The sequence below is a fragment of the Schistocerca gregaria genome, chromosome 7 (genome assembly GCF_023897955.1).
Source record: "Schistocerca gregaria isolate iqSchGreg1 chromosome 7, iqSchGreg1.2, whole genome shotgun sequence".
NCBI lineage: Eukaryota > Metazoa > Arthropoda > Insecta > Orthoptera > Acrididae > Schistocerca > Schistocerca gregaria.
The window spans coordinates 97,278,454-97,300,846 of NC_064926.1; the positions used below are offsets into that span (position 1 = coordinate 97,278,454).

At 45.4% G+C, this 22,393-nt stretch overlaps 1 protein-coding gene and 1 pseudogene across 1 annotated transcript in view; both read right to left on the reverse strand.

The window, feature by feature from the left end:
* The window catches only part of LOC126282031 (leucine-rich repeat-containing protein 40-like), a 522,443-nt gene extending 500,138 nt beyond the window's left edge, over window positions 1-22,305 (reverse strand). Inside the window, exon 1 of the mRNA XM_049981438.1 lies at window positions 22,197-22,305. The gene's annotated coding sequence lies outside the window, so the exon portion shown is untranslated. The remainder of the gene's footprint in view (window positions 1-22,196) is intronic.
* LOC126282644 (5S ribosomal RNA) lies at window positions 2,030-2,147 on the reverse strand (annotated as a pseudogene).
* Window positions 22,306-22,393: the final 88 nt, after the last annotated feature.

The window sequence follows — 22,393 nt, forward strand, 5'->3', positions numbered from 1 at the left end:
CCTGTGGCCGGAGGCGCTGGTGCGCTCGGCGAGTGTGTACTGCGTCTAGTGAGAGGGCGATGGTCTCGTCCGTGCGGCTAAACGATGTGAACCGGTGAAAGAGCCTTTGGTGTCTACCAGCCAACAGCTGGATAAGCTACAGAATCAAACGGAGGGATTATCTAGGAAGTCCCCGCCTCTTTTGTCACGTGTCAGAGTGCCTGTGGCCGGAGCCGCTGGTGCGCTCGGCGAGTGTGTACTGCGTCTAGTGAGAGGGCGATGGTCTCGTCCGTGCGGCTAAACGATGTGAACCGGTGAAAGAGCCTTTGGAGTCTACCAGCCAACAACTGGATAAGCTATAGAATCAAACGGAGGGATTATCTAGGAAGTCCCCGCCTCTTTTGTCTCGTGATCAGAGTGCCTGTGGCCGGAGGCGCTGGTGCGCTCGGCGAGTGTGTACTGCGTCTAGTGAGAGGGCGATGGTCTCGTCCGGGCGGCTAAACGATGTGAACCGGTGAAAGAGCCTTTGGAGTCTACCAGCCAACAACTGGATAAGCTACAGAATCAAATGGAGGGATTATCTAGGAAGTCCCCGCCTCTTTCTGTTACGTGATCAGAGTGCCTGTGGCCGGAGGCGCTGGTGCGCTCGGCGAGTGTGTACTGCGTCTAGTGAGAGGGCGATGGTCTCCTCCGTGCGGCTAAACGATGTCAAAAGGTGAAAGAGCCTTAGGAGTCTACCAGCCAACAACTGGATAAGCTACAGAATCAAACGGAGGGATTATCTAGGAAGTCCCCGCCTCTTTCTGTTACGTGATCAGAGTGCCTGTGGCCGGAGGCGTGGGTGCGCTCGGCGAGTGTGTACTGCGTCTAGTGAGAGGGCGATGGTCTCGTCCGTGCGGCTAAATTATGTGAACCGGTGAAAGAGCCTTTGGAGTCTACCAGCCCACAACTGGATAAGCTACAGAATCAAACGGAGGGATTATCTAGGAAGTTCAGCTGCAATTGTATTTTGAATCTACATCTACATTTACATTAACACTCCGCGAGCCATCTGTGGGATGTATGGCGGAGGGTACCTTGAATACCTCTATCGGTTCCCCCTTCTAGTCCAGTCTCGTATTGTTCATGGAGACAATGATTGTCGGTATGCCTCTGTGTGGGCTCTAATCACCCTGATTTTATCCTCATTGTCTCCTTGCGAGATATACGTAGGAGGGACCAATATACTGCTTGAGTCCTCGGCGAAGGTATGTTCTCGAAACTTCAACAAAAGCCAGTACCGAGCTACTGAGCGTCTCTCCTGCAGAGTCTTCCACTGGAGCTTATCTATCATCTCCGTAACGCTTTCGCGATTACTAAATGATCCTGTAACGAAGTGCGCCGCTTTCCGTTGTATCTTCTCTATCTCTTCTATCAACCCTATCTGGTACGGATCCCACACTGCTGAGCAGTATTCAAGCAGTGGGGAACAAGCGTACTGTAACCGACTTCCTTTGTTTTCGGATTGCATTGCCTTAGGATTCTTCCTTTGAATCTTTTTCTTACAATTCTTCCAATGAATCTCAGTCTGGCATCTGCTTTACCGACAATCAACTTTATGTGATCATTCCATTTTAAATCACTCAGGTAATTTATGGAATTAAATGCTTCCAGTTGCTGACCTGCTATATTGAAACTAAATGAAAAATGATATTTCTTCTTATGTATTCGTAGCACATTACACTTGCGTACATTGAGATTTAATTGCCATTCCCTGCACCATGCGTCAATTCGTTGCAGATGCTCCTGCATTTCAGTACAATTTTCCGTTGTTACAATCTGGCGGTATGCTACAGCATCATCCGCAAAAAGCGTCATTGAACTTCCGATGTTATTTTTTCCTTGCACTCCGACCGCCGTATCAACCTCAGTTGAGAATGCAGATAGGAGGGGCGTGTGGTCAGCACACCGCTCTCCCGGTCGTTACGATGGTTTTCTTTTACCGGAGTCGCTACTGCTCGGTCGAGTAGCTCCTCAATTGGTATCACGAGGCTGAGTGCACCTCGAAAAACGGCAACAGCGCATGGCGGCCTGGATGGTCACCCATCCAAGTGCCGGTCACGCCCGACAGCGCTTAACTTCGGTGATCTGACGTGTACCGGTGTATCCACTGCGGCAAAGCCGTTGCCTCCGATGTCATCCACAAGATCATACCCCTTAAATCACTATTACTTCGGAAGACTTCTCTCCATTGAGATGATATGCTGCGCTCTGTTATCTAGGAATTCTTCAATACAATCACACAATTGGTCTCATAGTTTCATAGTCTCTTAGTTTGTTCATTAATCGACTGTAGGGAACAGTATCAAACCCCTTGCCTAAGAAACACGTCATTTACCTGGGAACCCGTGTCTATGGCCGCCTCGTGGACGAACAGCGCGAGCTGGGTTTCACACGATCTTCTTTTTCGAAATCAATGCTGCTTCCTAAAGAAAAGATTTCTAGTCTTGATTAAACATTTCCTCATTGATACGTACGATCTCTTATTCTATTTTGATCTGCATTACTGTTCGCTTGAGTGGTAGGCAGTAACGGGGTGGGCTGCCAGTTCTTCCACCTCTGTACTCAGCTGGTATAACAGGTGGTGAGGAAAAGCTTTCCTTACAGTTTTGCTTCGCAATGGTGCCTTTGGGATTGTTTTGGTTGCTACGATCCGTATTCCTGTTAGTACTAGAACCCTGGCCTAGTTTCTTCGGAGATTAACCGGGGGAGACTGCGTTTACCTAACTTGTGTGTTAATGATTTGGCTTGTTTACGGGTACAGTCCCGCGTTCTAAACTTCATCGGTCCTGTATCTGGCGACAGCGTCTCCTCATATGACGGAGAACAGGAGTCAGTCGACGGCCAGCGACCTGACCGGTCTGGACACTTCGGCGGCAATTGGCCGCTTCCGCAAACACATGGCGTTGCTCACCTTTCCTTGGGGGCGGGGCTACGAATTTATAAGCCTCGTCCCATAGGAAGGCAACGCTGACGGCTCGGCTTCATTCAGGGAAGGCGGGGCCTGGGGCAGGCAACTTCAACCTGTGTCCTTATGCGTGGGTTTATTTTTGATATAGACGTCTATTGCTCGATACTCTGCTTCCTCTCTGAGCGCACCATTTCGTGCGGCATCTGTCCCTAATACATAGGTGCAACACGAAGTATCCCGTATTCTGTCAGTAAAAGCCTCAAACTCCTCATTCGGTATTCGCGGCAAAGTAGACAACTGATCCCGGTAATAACTCATTCCTCTTTTGTCACAGTGGTACTCTACTAGTCCACGTTCCACGACGTCAAACTTCCCTCGTTCTTTAACTCTTCTACGGATTCCACATAAATCCCTGCATTGCCCACGAACTTCATACAGGTGATGTTAAGCATAAAATCTTCTAGCCACGCACGTATTTTACGTGTCCTGAACGTTTCGAACAAATATGTTTACGTTTTCATTTGGTTTTCCATAAAAAAGAGGGTGTACATTTCAGAGTGGGAAGGCTGCGGTAAGGAAGTAGTTATGGCTAGTGTGATGGATGTTTCTGTGACTCATCTGCAAGAACTCCGGTTCTATTCAGCAGTTTGCCTAGGCTAGTCTTACTATCGGTCTCGCAGGTGGTGTCGACAGCGGGAAAGTTAATCACGTCTGCTTCTTCAGATACGTTAATGGCTACTTGTGTTCCTTCGTGTGCACTCTGGGGAGGGAGCGGAGGTGAGCGTGTATTTTCTGTTGTAGCTCCTCAAGCTGTTTCCCCGCTTCTACACTCTGAATTAAAAACTGTTCATGATCAAGAACGGCCTGAAGGCCGATTTCTATCCTTACATTATCATTCAAGGTAATGGTGGCTGTCTGTGCACAAAGTCCCCCATTTTCTTTGACTCTAACATTCTAGTCAACTACACTCCTGGAAACTGAAATAAGAACACCGTGAATTCATTGTCCCAGGAAGGGGAAACTTTATTGACACATTCCTGGGGTCAGATACATCACATGATCACACTGACAGAACCACAGGCACATAGACACAGGCAACAGAGCATGCACAATGTCGGCACTAGTACAGTGTATATCCACCTTTTGCAGCAATGCAGGCTGCTATTCTCCCATGGAGACGATCGTAGAGATGCTGGATGTAGTCCTGTGGAACAGCTTGCCATGCCATTTCCACCTGGCGCCTCAGTTGGACCAGCGTTCGTGCTGGACGTGCAGACCGCGTGAGACGACGCTTCATCCAGTCCCAAACATGCTCAATGGGGGACAGATCCGGAGATCTTGCTGGCCAGGGTAGTTGACTTACACCTTCTAGAGCACGTTGGGTGGCACGGGATACATGCGGACGTGCATTGTCCTGTTGGAACAGCAAGTTCCCTTGCCGGTCTAGGAATGGTAGAACGATGGGTTCGATGACGGTTTGGATCTACCGTGCACTATTCAGTGTTCCCTCGACGATCACCAGAGGTGTACGGCCAGTGTAGGAGATCGCTCCCCACACCATGATGCCGGGTGTTGGCCCTGTGTGCCTCGGTCGTATGCAGTCCTGATTGTGGCGCTCACCTGCACGGCTCCAAACACGCATACGACCATCATTGGCACCAAGGCAGAAGCGACTCTCATCGTTGAAGACAACACGTCTCCATTCGTCACTCCATTCACGCCTGTCGCGACACCACTGGAGGCGGGCTGCACGATGTTGGGGCGTGAGCGGAAGACGGCCTAACGGTGTGCGGGACCGTAGCCCAGCTTCATGGAGACGGTTGCGAATGGTCCTCGCCGATACCCCAGGAGCAACAGTGTCCCTAATTTGCTGGGAAGTGGCGGTGCGGTCCCCTACGGCACTGCGTAGTATCCTACGGTCTTGGCGTGCATCCGTGCGTCGCTGCGGTCTGGTCCCAGGTCGACGGGCACGTACACCTTCTGCCGACCACTGGCGACAACATCGATGTACTGTGGAAACCTCACGCCCCACGTGTTGAGCAATTTGGCGGTACGTCCACCCGGCCTCCCGCATGCCCACCATACGCCCTCGCTCAAAGTCCGTCAACTGCACATACGGTTCAAGTCCACGCTGTCGCGGCATGCTACCAGCGTTAAAGACTGCGATGAAGCTCCGTATGCCACGGCAAACTGGCTGACACTGACGGCGGCGGTGCACAAATGCTGCGCAGCCAGCGCCATTCGACGGCCAACACCGCGGTTCCTGGTGTGACCGCTGTGCCGTGCGTGTGATCATTGCTTGTACAGCCCTCTCGCAGCGTCCGGAGCAAGTATGGTGGGTCTGACACACCGGTGTCAATGTGTTCTTTTTTCCATTTCCAGGAGTGTATTTTTCTAGCCTTTGGTTCTTTTGGATTAACCGCTCTACTTGTTTTTGAAATGCTTCTACTGGATTGAGGAGGGAGCTTTCCGTGCTGCTTCTTGACCTCCTTCTCGTTTTTGGAGGATTGGCTGCAAAAATGAACGCAACTAGCCAAGCAATATAATGAAAACAAAGACTCCTACAATGGACACTGTGCACGTAAGCACTCGCCAAAAGACAAACTGCAGGTGGCACTTACAGTTTGAAGGGTCGGCGGCATGCAGGCGTCGGCGGCGTGGAGGCGGCGCCGGAGGCGTTGGAGGCGGCGTGGAGGTAGACGTGGCAGCGACGGTGGTGGAGCGTAGAAGACCCAGACCATCAGGGTGTCGACGGTGAGTGCGATGGCGACCGTGGTGACTTTTGCAGCCCTCAGGGGCTCAGCATTCTTTTGCTGGGTACGGGCTTGGCGATCCCAGGGTCCCTCAGTAAGAGCTGGTAAGAGCTGGTGGTCCTCTAAGCACGGTTAATGCTTCAGTGACTGCTGTGCGGCACAGTGGTGGGACATTGTGTCACAGGGAACGGGGACCTTGGCTCGACCGTCCGGATTGCGATGAGAGTAAAAACCAGTAACTCCTCAGTCCCAAGGTGTAGTGCGAACTGATGAGATATACGGCTGTAGAGGGGGGACAGGCGTTAGCGGGCAACATCTGGGGAACCTGCCACATCTCCAATGAGATTTTCACTCTGCAGCGGAGTTGGCGCTGATATGAAACTTTCTGGCAGATTAAAACTGTGTGCCGGACCGAGACTCGAACTCGGGACCTTTACCTTTCGCGGGCGAGTGCCCTAGCAACTGAGCTACACAAGCACGACTCACTGGCCCCGTCCTCACAGCTTTACTTCCGCCAGTACCTCGTCTCCTAACTTCCGAACATTACAGAAGCTCTCCTGCGAACCTAGCAGAACTAGCACGCCTGAAACAAAGGATATTGCGGGGACTTGGCTTAGCCACAGCCTGGGGGATGTTTCCAGAATGAGATTTTCACTCTGCAGCGGTGCTTCTGTAAAGTTAGGATGGTAGGAGACGCGGTACTGGCAAAAGTAAGGCTGTGAGGACGGAGCGTGAGTCGTACTTGGGTAGCTCAGATTGTAGAGCACTTGCCCGCGAAAGGCAAAGGTCCCGATTTCGAGTCTCGGTCCGGCACACAGTTTTAATCTGCCATGAAGTTTCTGCCACACCTCATTTGTGTAAGGCTAACTAAGTTACACAGGTCGCACATCATGGCAAGCGGCTGTAATTTTTTTGAATATTTTGCTTGCGAAAAGAGCGAACGGTGGGGAAGCATCCCACGAGGCTGACACCAAATTGTTCAGGACGGTCAGGAGCGAAGAGGCGAGGCTGGGGCGTCCCTACGTTTTGAAGCAAAATGTCAGGTTAGACCATAATGAAAATTTATTCAGATTCTGAATGGAGCGTTACCAGGAGGAGGCTGCCAGTTGAGTGGTGTTCAAAGGGGGGAGGGGGGGTGAGAGGAGGCCACGAGGGAGACATAGCTAGGTAAGTAAGTAAGTAAGTGTGACTAGGGCCTCGCGTCGGGTAGACCGTTCGCTGGGTGCAAGTCTATCAATGTGACGCCACTTCGGCGACTTGCACGTCGATGGGCGAAATGATGATGATTAGGACAACACAACACCCAGTCCCTGGGCGGAGAAAATCTCCGACCCAGCTGGGAATCGAACCCGGGCACTTAGGATTGACATTCTGTCGCGCTGACCACTCAGCTAACGGGGGCGGAGACAAGGCTCGATGCGTCTGTTCGGCACGCGAGCCATCTTTGTGGCTACGTCTCTCCGCTGATCGTCCGAGTGCCTCAGACATCGTTCGCACACTTTTGGCTCCCTCTGGGCGGACCGCGAGAGCAGTGGTGCCATGCACTCAGCATTTTTACCCACCGGTAGCTGAGTGGTGTTCACGTGAACAGCTCGTGGCGTGGCAGGGGTGGGCACCCAGGCCAAGCCAGCTCCGAGCAGGGCTTTTACGTTAACTAAAGTTGATAGGCAGATCGTAAAAGTTTTAAAAATTTTGTTTTTCCCCTATCATACTCACTTCTTAACTAGCGACCCTTCATACCTACATTTCATGTAGTACGAAACCTGGTGCAACTTGATTTTGCATTTTTCTCAAGGCTGGATGTGAAAGAAGCGATAAAAAACAGAAAACCACCTAAGCGTGGTCAAATCCAAGGCCTGTAGTTTTGCAGTGTGGACCTTAACCCAAGGAGCCACATGACATATCTGTGTAAAAAGAGTTCATAAAGTATTTTTCAAAGAGGAAGTGCACTGAGCCAAGGGTACAAACAGTATTTTTATAATTCTGTAGAAATTTTTCGTTTGTTTTGTACAAACTGTCCGGACAGAAAAAATCTCAACAGGGAAAATTGTTAATGTAGGGTAATGAAATTTTGGGAATACATTTGTGTGTGTAACATCTTTAAGTGATTACCATTGGAAGGTCACTAGTTGGTGTACGTGCAACACAAGTCATAGCAAATGAAATGCTGGTACATTAATAACCGGTATAACCGCCAGAATGTTGAATGCAAACGTGTATACATTGTGGTGTACAGATGCCGGATGTCAGTTCCATTCCTATAGCATTTGGTTCGTCAATACAGGGACGGTTAATGGTGTTAGTGGATGGCGCTCGGATTGTCCAATGATGTGCCATATGTGCTCGACTCGAGACAGATATGTTGATGAAGCAGGTCAAAGCAACACGCCGACACACTGTACAGCATTTTGGGTTGCAAAAACTGTACGTGGGCGAGCGTTGTCTTGTTGGAAAATATCTTCTGCAATGCTGTTCATGAATGGTAGCACAGCAGGCCGAATCATGAGGCTGATGTAGAAATTTGTATTCAGGGTGCGAGGATAACCATCAGAGTGCTCCCGCCGTCATTTGAAGTCGTACCGCAGACCATAACTCCAAGTATGTGTCGAGCGTGTCTGACACGCACGCAGGCTTGTCCCAGGATCCCAAGAGGCCTCCTTGTGACACAATGCCGTCACTAGCACCGAAGCAGAAACAGCTTTCATCAGCAAACACCACAGACCTCCAGCCTACACTCTAGTGAGCTCTCCCTTCACACCACTAAAGTCTCAAATGGGGGTGGTTTGGAGTCAGGGGAACACACACAACAGGGCATCTGTCTCGGAGCCGTCCTTGAAGTAACCGAATTGTACCCGTTCGTTGCGTCACTGTGGTTCCAAGTGCTGCTCAGACTGTTGCTGCAGGTACAGTGCGACGGTCCAGAGCTATACAACAAACATGCTGGTCTTCACTCCCGTTAATGCCAGGTGACCGCCCGGAGCCCAGTATTCTTGCGAACGGTCATTCTGTAGGCCACCGCTGCCAGCTGCCGCGTACGTTTCTACCACGTCATTCTGCAGTCTAGCAAATGTAATATCCAGGTTCTCTTGGCCTTATTAAACGACCTCGTTCAAACTCAGTGACGTGTTGATAATGGCGTCGCTATCACCTTAAACACATTTTTGACTAACGTGAACTCACCACATACAGTGTCAAAGGTAACTACCACTCACGATCGCTGCAGCGTGTGTTTTAAAGCGAACGTGATTTGCATCCTCATTTTTCCGAAACACCATCTTACATCTCGAAATTTCTATGAACTCAGACGCCTAAAACGGATTGTAGCCCCAAATAACAAACGAAACTCTGAGTATACAATTGGAGAAATGTTTTGTATCAAAACTGCATACCGCCGTAGTGGTTTCAATTCTAAACCACTCAAAAAATCGGTAGTTCAAACTCAAAATTTCGTTAAAATAACTTTAGATGTAGTAGAAATAAAAACGTTGAGGTTCGCCGATGACATTGTAATTCTGTCAGAGACTGCAAAGGACTTGGGAGAGCAGTTGAACGGAATGGACAGTGTTTTGAAAGGAGGATATAAGATGAACATCAACAAAAGCGAAACGAGGATAATGGAATGTAGTCGAATTAAGTCGGGTGATGCTGAGGGAATTAAATTTGGAAATAAGACACTGAAAGCAGTAAAGGAGTTTTGCTGTTTGGGGAGCAAAATAACTGATGATGGTCGAAGTAGAGAGGATATAAAATGTAGACTTGGCAATGGCAAGGAAAGCGTTTCTGAAGAAGAGAAATTTGTTAACATCGAGTATAGATTTAAGTGTCAGGAATTCGTTTCTGAACATATTTGTATGGAGTGTAGCCATATATGAAATTGAAACATGGACGATAAATAGTTTGGACAAGAAGAGAATAGAAGCTTTCGAAAGGTGGTGCTATAGAAGAATGCTGAAGATTAGATGGGTAGATCACATAACTAGTGAGGAGGTACTGAATAGAATTGGGGAGAAGGCACAACTTGACAAGAGGAAGTGACCGGTTGGTAGGACATGTTCTGAGGCATGAAGGGATCACAAATTTAGCATTGGAGGGCAGCGTAGAGGGTAAAAATCGTAGAGGGAGACCTAGAGATGAATACACTAAGCAGATTCAGAAGGATGTAGTTTGCAGTAAGCACTGGGAGAAGAAGAAGCTTGCACAGGATAGAGTAGCATGGAGAGCTGCATCAAACCAGTCTCAGGACTGAAGACAACAACAACAACATACTTACTTGTCAGTGATCTCCTCAATATGGCCACTTTAACAAAAAAAAACCTTATGTCACCATATCCTTCAATCATGTTGCATAACCACTGCGCCGATTGTTGCTTTGAACGCTGTAACTTCTACAATGCACATCATTCGTACAAGTACCTTAGTGTAGCACTAGATGTCGCTGTCATTCAACAGTGTCCGTGGTTTGATGCTAAACAAAATTAATAAAATAGCAGGCTGAGGCAGAAACCACTTGCAGTCAAATGGTTAAATCAACTAAATTCACTGACATTCAGTATTCGAATATCACTTTACCTTTTGTTGTACCTCACTGTATGAAGTCGCAGTATTTTCATTTGTATAACATCTACTTTCGCAGTAGAAAGCATAGAAATCGAAAACCAGAAGAAATTCTAATTGTAAGAGCGCACAAACGCTTGCCGAGCCCATAAGTGCCACGGAATTGGGACAAAGCTGGGAGTTGGTGCTTCTTTAGCTGCATAGCAGGAGAACGCGACTACTGTCTCCCACTCCCAGGGTGAGCTCCGCGTGATGATCGAAATGGTGTGAGAGCGAGTGCGGGACTGCCCCGCGCCTGCGAAGCGAGTTATAGCCAACCATCGCTACATACGCGTTTTCGCCACACTCGTGTTCTAGAGGGCGGTGTGTGACTTTCGGTAGCTGAAACACCTCCATGTTATGGATGTAGGTCGACGGGTGATGCATTTCCTGCCAAGACAGACAACTGAAGTTTAGAGAGCCCTAGTGCTTTCCTCAGCTCCACACTGCAGATGTTAGGCAGGTTTGCCGCCAGGTGGCTGTTGTCTATGGGTGGGAGGTAGATGTCACGTCTGCCTGATATATTGCAATGTTAGCGCAAGGCATCCTCTACTTTGAAAATAACTTACGCGATAGTATCGTCACGAGCTCTACATGGGAGGATCATTTACAAAATCTCTACACAAAACACATATGGGGAAGATGTGGTTTCTTTTATGAGTCAGCAAGCAAGGATTATGACTTACTCCACGACGTAGTAAAGCATTCGTTCGACTAAGAGCTTCTACAGATTTCAAATGTCATTGTTTCCATTGGGGAACGGTTCCCTGAATGCAGTACACATTTTTTTATCTTCTGAATCAAAAAGAAAGAGGCTCTTGCAAGGGCATCACACCAGTTTGAATAGTTACCTTTCAATAAAAGTAGTTTTCAGATGGGGAGAAACATAAATAAAAAATATTGGACAGAAAGATGAAAATATGAACAGTCAAAGTGGCAGACTTTCCAAGTGCTAATGTGAAATTTTTGAGGGGAAGGGAAAGACTCTGTACCTCTATACTGATTTGTGTCCAAATTAGACACAGGTTATTCTGATACCACAGAATTATGCTGCACATGGCATCACCACAAAAAAGAAACATTAGAATGTATATATTTTGTTAAGGACGTTGCAAGTGTCATACTGGGAAAGCGATTGGTTCTAAGCGCCAATAAGAAAGTTTTTAAAATTCGATCCCCCAGAGATGAAGATAGCAACCAGTGACTTTTAATAATGCTGTTTATTTTATCTAATAGCGCCGTTCCTGGTATCGAACTGACAGTGTCATTCTCAGACGGCTGTTAGTGTTTAGCGTCCCATCGAGACTAAGGTCATTAGATACGGTTCACATATTCGATGCAGAATGCAACATCACTTAATGCAAGTGCTTCACGTAAAGCACACTCTGTAAGATGATTTGCCTTTAGTAATCGTTTATACTGGACTAACGTAAAAGATTTCTGTCGTGAACCCAGGACGATATCTAAATGCAGAGGCAGCCTACATTCCTTCAACTAACCTGACGATTTGGTAATGACCTAGGCAGTATCTATCACTGTGAAGCAACGATATCGCGTTTTGATTGGTCATTACGAAAAGAAACTGGAATGGAATAGTTGAGTTTCTCTTGTATACTGATTTCGAAGACGGCTGTTTTTCCTGGGTAACGTTGCATGTGCAGAATTGAAAGATACGTTAAATACCGGGACTTCACTAACAGCGTACTGTCGACGCTGTTGAAGAATCTACTCTATTTATTTCTCAGTCTGCGGCGTCCTTTATATGTGCTGCTGGATGCTTTTCTAATGTAATCAATGTAAAATGAAAGTTATTGAATCCCTGAGCTGGTTGCCATATGTTCAGTGTTCATACGTATGTGCCTATATATTGTAGCATATTTTTAGTTTTCATTCATGCCTCTCAAGAACCAAATGTTGCGCAAGATGTGTGAGTTTCACCACTGACATCAAAATAGTGGCCATTCTTTAGCTATGTTTACATTTACTGACTTTATACATACCCTACTCTGGAGTTCCGAAATGATGTAGAAGTTGTGAACGTTTACCGCTCCTCTTCATAGATTGCCATTACACTGAAGCGTGTTCGACTATCCAGTTTATTAATCAAACGCAGCCTTCTAGAGTGCTGGTTTCTTTTTTCATTACGTCAACAGAATCAGAATAACCGTGGATTATCGTGAGTGCATTAAGAAGAGCAATTCAACCACTGGCTTCGGTATATTTTAAGACTTTTGACAAGCAGCGGGATGCGAATACATATGCAACAGCTCGAACACAGACATACAAGCGCGCGCGCGCGCACACACACACACACACACACACACACACACATACGCGCGCGCGTGCACTCAGACACTGTACTGATAACACTTTAATCTTACCAGAGCTGCAGTCTGTGGAAAATCCAGATAGCATAGTTATCTACTTCACTTTTCATTATCATGTTTCAGTGAATATTTTTCTGGCAGCTCGTGCGTAACACAGTAAATCGTTGCCATTTTTCTATCGTTTATAACACTTCATAAAATTTCCTCGTGAGTTATATTTGATCAATCAGCAGAAAATGTTGTGCCGAGTAGAATACGAAGCACAACTTTCTCATGGAAAATTTCTAGTCAGCCAGCAACATTAACGCCTTTCAGGTAGAGGTTTTCATGGTTTTCCTAAAGCGCTGGAAATAAATATCAGGATAATTAGTTAGAATGCTAGTTATATCTCCACCTGTGTCTCATCCAAACCTATGCTCCTTCGCTTATGACGTCACCGTCAAATTGGTGGTAAACCTCAATTTTTCTTTCTTTCTTAGATAGGCCTCAGCTTGACTCTGCCATTTCTGACATCGTGTGGATGATATTACGACACAGTGGTGACCAATCCATAATTATAGATTACGGTTTGGTTGTTTCCTGTTTTGTGATTGCTGTGTTTTCTCTAAATAAGTGTAATTGAGTGCCGGGATAGTTCCTTTGAAAAGAGAATGGCCAATTTACATCCCCATTCTTATTCACCTGGAGTGTGTGCTCTCTTTTTATTACCTTTATCACTGACAGGATGTAAAACCTGTATATTCCTTACATGTAGCGTTGTAAGAAAAGTATAACCAACTTCCCTTGAAAGAAAGTATGATGGAAGTTACACAGTTGAAATGATTCGTCGTTGTCTCTATTTTCAGACTGGGCTGATTACTGAAATGTCTGATGCTCAGTCTTGTCAGTCAGCCTGGGATGTTTCTTCATTCTCTCTTGTTCCACCTTCTGAAATGATCTGTTTACTTGCCCTGTGGTCTTGAGACAACTTTAAACTATAGCTCTTTCGGTAAGTCTGCCTTTCGAAGATCGGGCGAAGGCAAAAATATGGCACCTGCAGTAGGAGCAAGCGCAGTGTGGGGTACTGTAGGGTTGAAATCAAACTTCAAGTTAAGGACAACTGAACATTATTTTTCACGGTACAAGTTCACAAGCTGCTGTCAGAATTATTGATACCAAGCAACTCCATGTTGCTGCTTTGTAATGTAATGATTGATTTCAATTAATTCCATTCCTTTTAATTTTTTAGCCCATATACAGGGTGTCCAAAAAAAAATACCGACGAACTTTAGGGACCGGTACGTTACCCCAATACAAGAAAGACTTGTCTAGCAAACAAGGGCTCTACAATGCATACCATAAGGGCTATGAACACTTGTTCATCTACGCTAGTGTGAATCCCATCACTTCTGCTCAACAAATCCTCAAGCTCTTCAGGCATGCATTTTAGAGCCCATGTTTCCTAGAGATGGTTTTTCTTGTTTCTGTCCGTACTACCTCCTCCCAAATTATAGAAAGCAAAGTCCTCGCAGTAGAACAGATCTCTTTCATAGTATCTAAGATGAAAAAGTGCTCATAGCTCTTAAGATATGCATTTTTGAGCCCATGTTTAATGGACATTTTTTCCATTTTATTTTGGTGTTAGGAACCTATACGTAAAGCTTGTCAGAGTTTTTTTTGGGACAACCTGCATATTGCTCATTCATGTCAGCATCACTACAATGAAGGAAGTTTTAATTTTTTGATACCTAGTTAGAGATGGCTGTTATTAGTATTCTGCTGTTTCATAAGTAACATTTCTGTTTCATATGAACACTGTATACAGTCTCTTCTATACGTCTCACATGTATTGGAGGAGGAAATTTCTGAGAATGTATGTTTGGAGCACAGCACTGTATACAGAGTTTTACAAAAAGGTACGGCCAAACTTTCAGGAAACATTCCTCACACACAAAGAAAGAAAATATGTTATGTGGACATGTGTCCGGAAATTCTTACGTTCCATGTTAGAGCTCATTTTATTACTTCTCTTCAAATCACATTAATCATGGAATGAAAGCACACAGCAACAGAACGTACCAGCGTGACATCAGACACTTTGTCACAAGAAATGTTCAAAATGTCCTACGTTAGCGAGGATACATGCATCCACCCTCCGTGCACGGAATCCCTGATGCGCTGATGCAGCCCTGGATAATGGCGTATTGTATCACAGCCGTCCACAATACGAGCACGAAGAGTCTCTACATTTGGTGCCGGGATAGCGTAGACAAGAGCTTTCAAATGCCCCCATAAAGGAAAGTCAAGAGGGTTGAGGTCAGGAGAGCGTGGAGTTACACAGGTCCGCCTCTACCAATGCATCGGTCACAGATTCTATTGTTGAGAAGCGTAAGAACACTTCGACTGAAGTGTGCAGGAGCTCCATCGTGCACGGACCACATGTTGTGTCATACTTGTAAAGGCACATGTACCAGCAGCACATGTATAGTATCCCGTATGAAATCATGATAACGTGCTCCATTGAGCGTAGGTGGAAGAACATGGGGCCCAATCAAGACATCAACAACAGTGCCTGCCAAAACGTTCACAGAAAATATGTGTTGATGACGTGATTGCCCAATTGTGTAAGGATTCTCGTCAGCCCACACATTTTGATGGTGAAAATTTACAATTTGATCACGTCGGAATGAAGCATTATCCGTAAAGAGAACATTTGCACTGAAATGAGGATTGACACATTGTTGGATGAACCATTCGCAGAAGTGTACCCGTGGAGGCCAATCAGCTGCTGATACTGCCTGCACACGCTGTACATGGTACGGAAACAACTGGTTCTCCCGTAGCGCTCTCCATACACTGACGTGGTCAACGTTACCTTGTACAGCAGCAACTTCTCTGACGCTGACATTAGGGTTATTGTCAACTGCACAAAGAATTGCCTAGTCCATTGCAGGCATCCTCGTTGTTCTAGGTCTTCCCCAGTCGCGAGTCATAGGCCGGAATGTTCCGTGCTCCCCAAGACGCTGATCAATTGCTTCGAACGTCTTCCTGTCGGGACACCTTCGTTCTGGAACATGGGGCCCACGGCTATTGCCCCGTGCTAATCCATACATCAAATGGGCATCTGCCAACTCCGCATTTGTAAACATTGCACTGACTGGAAAACCACGTTCGTGATGAACACTAACCTGTTGATGCTACGTACTGATGTGCTTGATGCTAGTACTGTAGAGCAATGAGTCGCATGTCAACACAAGCACCGAAGTCAACATTACCTTCCTTCAAATGGGCCAACTGGCGGTGAATGGGGGAAGTGCAGTACATACTGACGAAACTAAAATGAGCTCAAACATGGAAAGTAAGCGTTTCCGGACACATGTCCACATAACATCTTTTCTTTATTTGTGGGCGGGGAATGTTTCCTGAAAGTTTGGCCGTAGCTTTTTGTAACACCCTGTAGATGTGAATAATGGAAAACGGGAAGAGAATCGGAGCGTTTGAGATGCGGTGATGTAAGGGGATGTTGGAGATTAGGTAAACTGATAGGATAAGCGATGAGGAGGTTCTGCGCAGAACTGGGGAAGAAATGAACATGTGGAATACTTGGACAAGAATATGGGTAGGGATGATGGGCCTTGTGTCAAGACAAGTAGTAACTACCATGGTACTTGAAAGAGCTGTAGAGGGTAAAGACTGTAGGGAGACAGAGGTTCAATACATGCAACAAACAACTGAGGGCAGCTGGTGCAAGTCCTACTCTGAGGTGAACAAACTGGTGCAGGAGAGGACCTCGTGCCATCAAAACCAACTAGCGACCCGAAGACCGGGAAAAAAGTGTCGTATTAGTTTGCTGAGATTGCAAATTAAAAATTAGTGTGTTTCATATTTAACTTATTTTGTTATGCTGTGTTAGGATCGTTTGTACAAATTATGCAATTTTCAATGTGTCTTCTGTGCAGAAAATTTGCTTCACCAGCTTTACGCTTTTGTTTTGATTTGTTTTGCAGCAGATCACATTTCATTTTGTTGTTTTTACTTGCGATAATCCACTCCCTAATAGCTAATGCTAACACTAATACTAGCAGGAGAGCGTGTTGGAACAGTTTTCAGACTTTTGACTCTAACCAGCCTTTAACATAAGTTTAATGTATTTTCTTATTACATTTTCAAAGAAGAGCATTTACTTCATGTGCATTGCAGTATTTTTCTTAAATCACCAACAATCAAGAAAAATATATGTGAGGTACTCCTCCATGGTACAGTATCGTTATGCACTAACGAATAAATTTTCTATTCAAATTTAAAAGTGTAGCAGTGGAGAAAGTCATGTCAGTACAGTACTTAATAGCCCACGTGGTACATTATTGTACTGTTAAATAGAGACCGCCAAATCCGGCTTTTGATAGTTCTTAAATGATTTCTTTTTGTGACACCCGAGACATTATTTTGTGCAGCTCTTGTAAATATCACAAACTGTACGTGTCTAAGTGCTGTATAATATATTAAAGTAATTCTCAAGACTTTTAATTCATTAGCTATACAGTATTGCGCTGAGTGAAATTCTGTATGCTGTAAAATGTAGTTACGTAATCTGTGGACGTTCAAGCCATACTTCGTCGGACGTGGACCATATTCTACCTCCAGAGAGGTTTTTAGCACCATGCAAATTAACTGATATTATTTAGGTACTTAAAAACGTTTCTTGTCTCTAAAATGGAAATTTATGTACATTGCCCAGAGGTTCTGTTTCAAAATGTTCGCATTTCGTAATTGACCTTTGATACGTTTCATCTCAATTCGGCAAATATTAAGTTTTCCATGTTACAAAAATTCTGTTTAGTGATACAACACGGTCTACAACTGATGAAGTGTGGCTTTAACGTCCACACATTATGTACCTGCATTTTAAAATATACAGAATTTCAAGCACCACAAAATTGTACAGCTAATGAATTAAAAACCCTGATAATTGCTTTATTATATTTTACGGCACTCAAACGTGTAAAATTTGTTATAGTTACAAACGCCGCACAAAATAGTGGCTCGGGAGTCACAAAAAATAAGAAATACCGAAAGCTGCTTTTGGCGGTCTCTGGTCATAGTTCTTTCAGTGATTCTAAAACAGGTGAACAGAACGAAACTGAGACCAGGAAGCATCATTCCTTCCTAGGAACAGTATCGTCCAGTTCCAACATTTTCCTCTACTATTAGAAGCCAAACGACGTTTTCTCTTTACCACACAGCTACAAACCTGTGGTAATAGTTTAAGTCAACAGCTGCACATATACTGCTCAAGATAGTGTTTAAGATACGGAAACATTAGCCACTGGACAGAGAGAATGCTAATAGCTTTTGTAAATGTGAAAGACTTGCCAACAGTTAATCAAAGAATTCTGTTTTCAGAACATCATTTAGAATGAATCGAGGGAGGATGGTACTAATGCTATGATAAGCCCGTCCGGCTAGCCGTGTGATCGAGTGCGCTGCTTCCCGAGCGGGAACGCATGCCGGACCCCGGCACGAATCCGCCCTGCGGATTGGTGTCGAGGTCCGATGTGCCGGCCAGCCTGTGGATGGTTTTTAAAGCGGTTTTCCGTCTATCTCGGCGAATTCGGACTTGTTCCCGTTATTCCGCCTCAGTTACATTATGTCGGCGATTGCTGCGCAAAAAGCCTGCCGAAGTGGCCGAGCGGTTCTAGGCGCTACAGTCAGGAACCGCGAGACTGCTACAGTCGCAGGTTCGAATCCTGCCTCGGGCATATATGTGTGTGATGTCCTTAGGTTTAAGTAGTTCTACGTTCTAGGGGACTGATGACCTCAGCAATGTGCAGTCCCATAGTGCTCATAGCCATTTTTTTTTTTGCTGCGTAAACACTGTCTCCACGTACGCGTACATCGTCATTACTCTACCACGCAAACATTTGGGGTTATAGTAGTCTGGTGTGAGACGTTCCCGGTGAGAGGGGGGGGGGGCAGCCGCACGATATAACCCTGGGTTCGGTGTTTCAACCGCTAAGGGCTAAGGCAGGACGAAGCCTCTCCGTCGTTTCTAGGTCCCCAGTTTAAATACACAGTACAGTGCTATGATGGCAATTTACTGATGTTATTTCACTACGCCAAGAGAGCACGGCACCCAAGTGTCAAATTCCAATGATTCAAATGGCTGTGAGCACTATGGGACTTAACATCTATGGTCATCAGTCCCGTAGAACTTAGAATTACTTAAACCTAACTAACCTAAGTACATCACACAACACCCGGCCATCACGAGGCAGAGAAAATCCCTGACCCCGCCGGGAATCGAACCCGGGAACCCGGGCGTGGGAAGCGAGAACGCTACCGCACGACCCAAGTGTCCACTGCTTCCTTGAGTTCAAGTCTCGAGGGTGAAGCGGTATGTGCAGTTGTAAAGAATATTTCTCGTCTTTAGGCGCCAAAAAGCTGTAATATAGTTGCAGATATACAGGGTGTTTGGCAATTCATGTTACACACTTCTAGAGGTTGTGGAGGGGACTTAGTAGGTCACGTTTTACTTAGGCACCCGTGTTCAGAAACATCATCCAACGCCGGCACAGGGCGTCAGGTTTACAGGAGCCAGACCCTGTAAACGTGTTAATATACAGGGTGATTTCGAGATGATACAAAATTTTTAAAATGAAGGAAAAGGATAAATGTTTCAATTTGAGGTGAGGGTCTCTGTACCGGCAACGACTGAGTCTTCAGTTTAAGGCGAAAATCGTTCTCATGCCTCTGACACTGGGATACATGTACCGATACTTTTGTTGCTGAAGTTGCAAGGTATGCAACTTACAGAGGTGGTAGTGTGGACACTCGCAATACCTCTTTTGTACATTTATTTATTTGCAGACGTTGTCCAGGGAATGTGTAGAAGTATACTAATAGAACCAACATTCATGGGGTTCTGATGACTCAGTACCCAACAATCCTAATAAAACTGTTAGCGCAGATATTGCACCTAATGCAATTGTTGGAGCTAACGCCAGGACCTCTACCTTGTTCGAAACGGAAGAACTCATGCTAACTTTGGAATCATCAGTGGAAAGGAGGAAGAAACGTGCATCGGTGTTGACATACCAGGGAACTCCACACAGTCAGAAGGCAGTGAAACAGACAAGGACTGACACAAAAAGGTGCTCCAGCTACTAAATCAGGGAGAAAAGTAAAATCGGCTGTTAAAAGCCATTACTGTGTTGTGCGTAAAAGTGCCATCAAAAAATCTGACAGCAAGCGGACCGGATTCAGTGCATTCTGTGTAAGAAGTGGCGTCAAAAAAGATGCACAGATGAAGATGATGTGTGCAACGACTGAGCTGGAAAACAGCAAAGATAAGCCCCAGAATAATCGCAAATTGCAATAAAATATTTTATTTTACATTACTTGGCAATATAATATACACTACTGGCCATTAAAATTGCTACACCACGAAGGTGACGTGTTACAGACGCGAACTTTAACCGACAGGAAGAAGATGCAGTGATATGCAAATGATAAGCTTTCCAGAGCACTCACACAAGGTTGGCGCTTGTGGCGACAACTACAACGTGCTCACATGAGGAAAGTTTCCAACCGATTACTCATACACAAACAGTAGTGGACTGGCGTTGCCTGATGGAACGTTGTTGTGATGCCCCGTGTAAGGAGGAGAAATGGGTACTATCACGTTTCCGACTTTGACAAAGGTCGGATTGTAGCCTATCGCGATTGCGGTTTATCGTATCGCGACATTGCTGCTCTCGTTGGTCGAGATCCAATGACTGTTAGCAGAATATGGAATCGGTGGGTTCAGGAGGGTAATACGGAACGCCGTGATGGATCCTAGCAGCCTCGTGTCACTAGCAGGAGAGATGAAAGGCATCTTATCCAAACGGCTGTAACAGATCGTGCAGCTACGTCTCGATCCCTGAGTCAACAGATGCGGCGTTTGCAAGACAACAACCATCTGCACGAAAAGCTGGACATCGTTTGCAGCAGCATGGACTATCAACTCGGAGACCATGGCTGCGGTTACCCTTGGCGCTGTATCACAGACAGGAGCGCCTGCGATGGTGTACTCAACGACGAACCTGGGTGCACGAATGACAAAACGTCATTTTTTCGGATGAATCCAGGTTCGTTCAGTTCACAGCATATGATGGTCGCATGCGTGTTTGGCGACATTGCGGTGAACGCACATTGGAAGCGTGTATTCGTCATCACCATGCTGGAGTATCACTCGGCGTGATGGTATGGGAGGCCATGGGTTACACGTCTCGGTCACTTCTTGTTTGCTTTGATGGCACTTGAACACTGGACGTTACATTTCAGATGTGTTAGGACCCGTGGCTCGACTCTTCATTCGATCCCTGCGAAACTCTACATTTCCTCAGGATAATGCACGACCGCATGTTGCAGGTCCTTTACGGGCCTTTCTGGATACAGAAAATGTTCGACTGCTGCCCTGGCCAGCACATTCTCCAGATCTCTCACCAATTGAAAACGTCTGGTCAATGGTGGCCGAGCAACTGGCTCGTCACAATGCGCCAGTCACTACTCTTGATGAACTATTTGACTCAATGCCCAGGCGTATGAAGGCCGTTATTATGGCCAGATGTGGTTGTTCTGGGTAGTGATTTCTCAGGATCCATGCACCCAAATTGCGTGAAAATGTTATCACATGTCAGTTCTAGTATAATACATTTGTCTAATGAATACCCGTTTATCATCTGCATTTCTTCTTGGTGTAGAATTTTAATCGCCAGTAGTGTATAATAAAACTTCTGAGGGTATCAAATTTATTTTGTCATCCTATCCTTATCTCCAGGATGAGATATATGTATTCTATGGGAGAGTTACGATTTTATCATATTCATCGGTTTTCAATCAGAGGAAACATTACAAACGTGTGGTCTTAATTTCGTTTTGAAAGCCTGAAAATTTCCTGTTATAATTTCTTGTAGAAGCAATGGTGTATATCATCTTCCTTCGACGTAGTTTAATTATCATTTAAATGAAGGCCTTTCCTGAAACAATGAAACGTTGAGGCCATACAGTGTTGTATATATGTTTAATACCTGTTTCATTTTCTGTTTTGAATATTGAAGAGTTTCTCAAATAATAATACATGTCGATGTTACAGATCCATAACTGAGAACAAGTTATTGAATCAGATTTCTTTAAAACAAATTTGAGCCACCTTGCTAACTGGTAATAATTATTTACAATACATTGCATTTATTAAGTGGGAAGTTAAAGCTTACGTGCTGAAAAATTTCCCCAAGAAACCATACATAGTGATGTCGTGTTTACGTTCTTAACACGTTCTTAGTGAACTCTTGATCCGTTAAAGATAATGGTAGTCGCTGTGTTAATGTGGTATGAGTGATATTCACGTATGATATGGGAAATTGAAGTGTAGATGAACACACAGATTATACGTAATCTCATTTACTTGTGGATTAGGTGCAATAACAGCTATGATACGTCCAAAACTGTTGTCTCTAAGCTGAGACATTGTTATACGTTGATTATATTCACTATGTTCGCATTACTGTTGCGGAAATTATTTCGTAGCCATAGGTTTAGAATAATAAATGTGTAGTGAAGGAAAAGAAATACCTCTGTAAACACTTGTGCTTTCGTACGTCAGTCACACGGTTCCCCGACACCGAAAACTGCGCAGTCCTCTACAAGCAGTCACGTCAACAGCAGTGAAGCTAAGAATGGTACCGTTTTCTTATCGCTTGAGATATCACAGAACACAGGAGTTTGCTTATCAAGTAGGAGCAATCACTGATGATATCTTTCTGAATTAT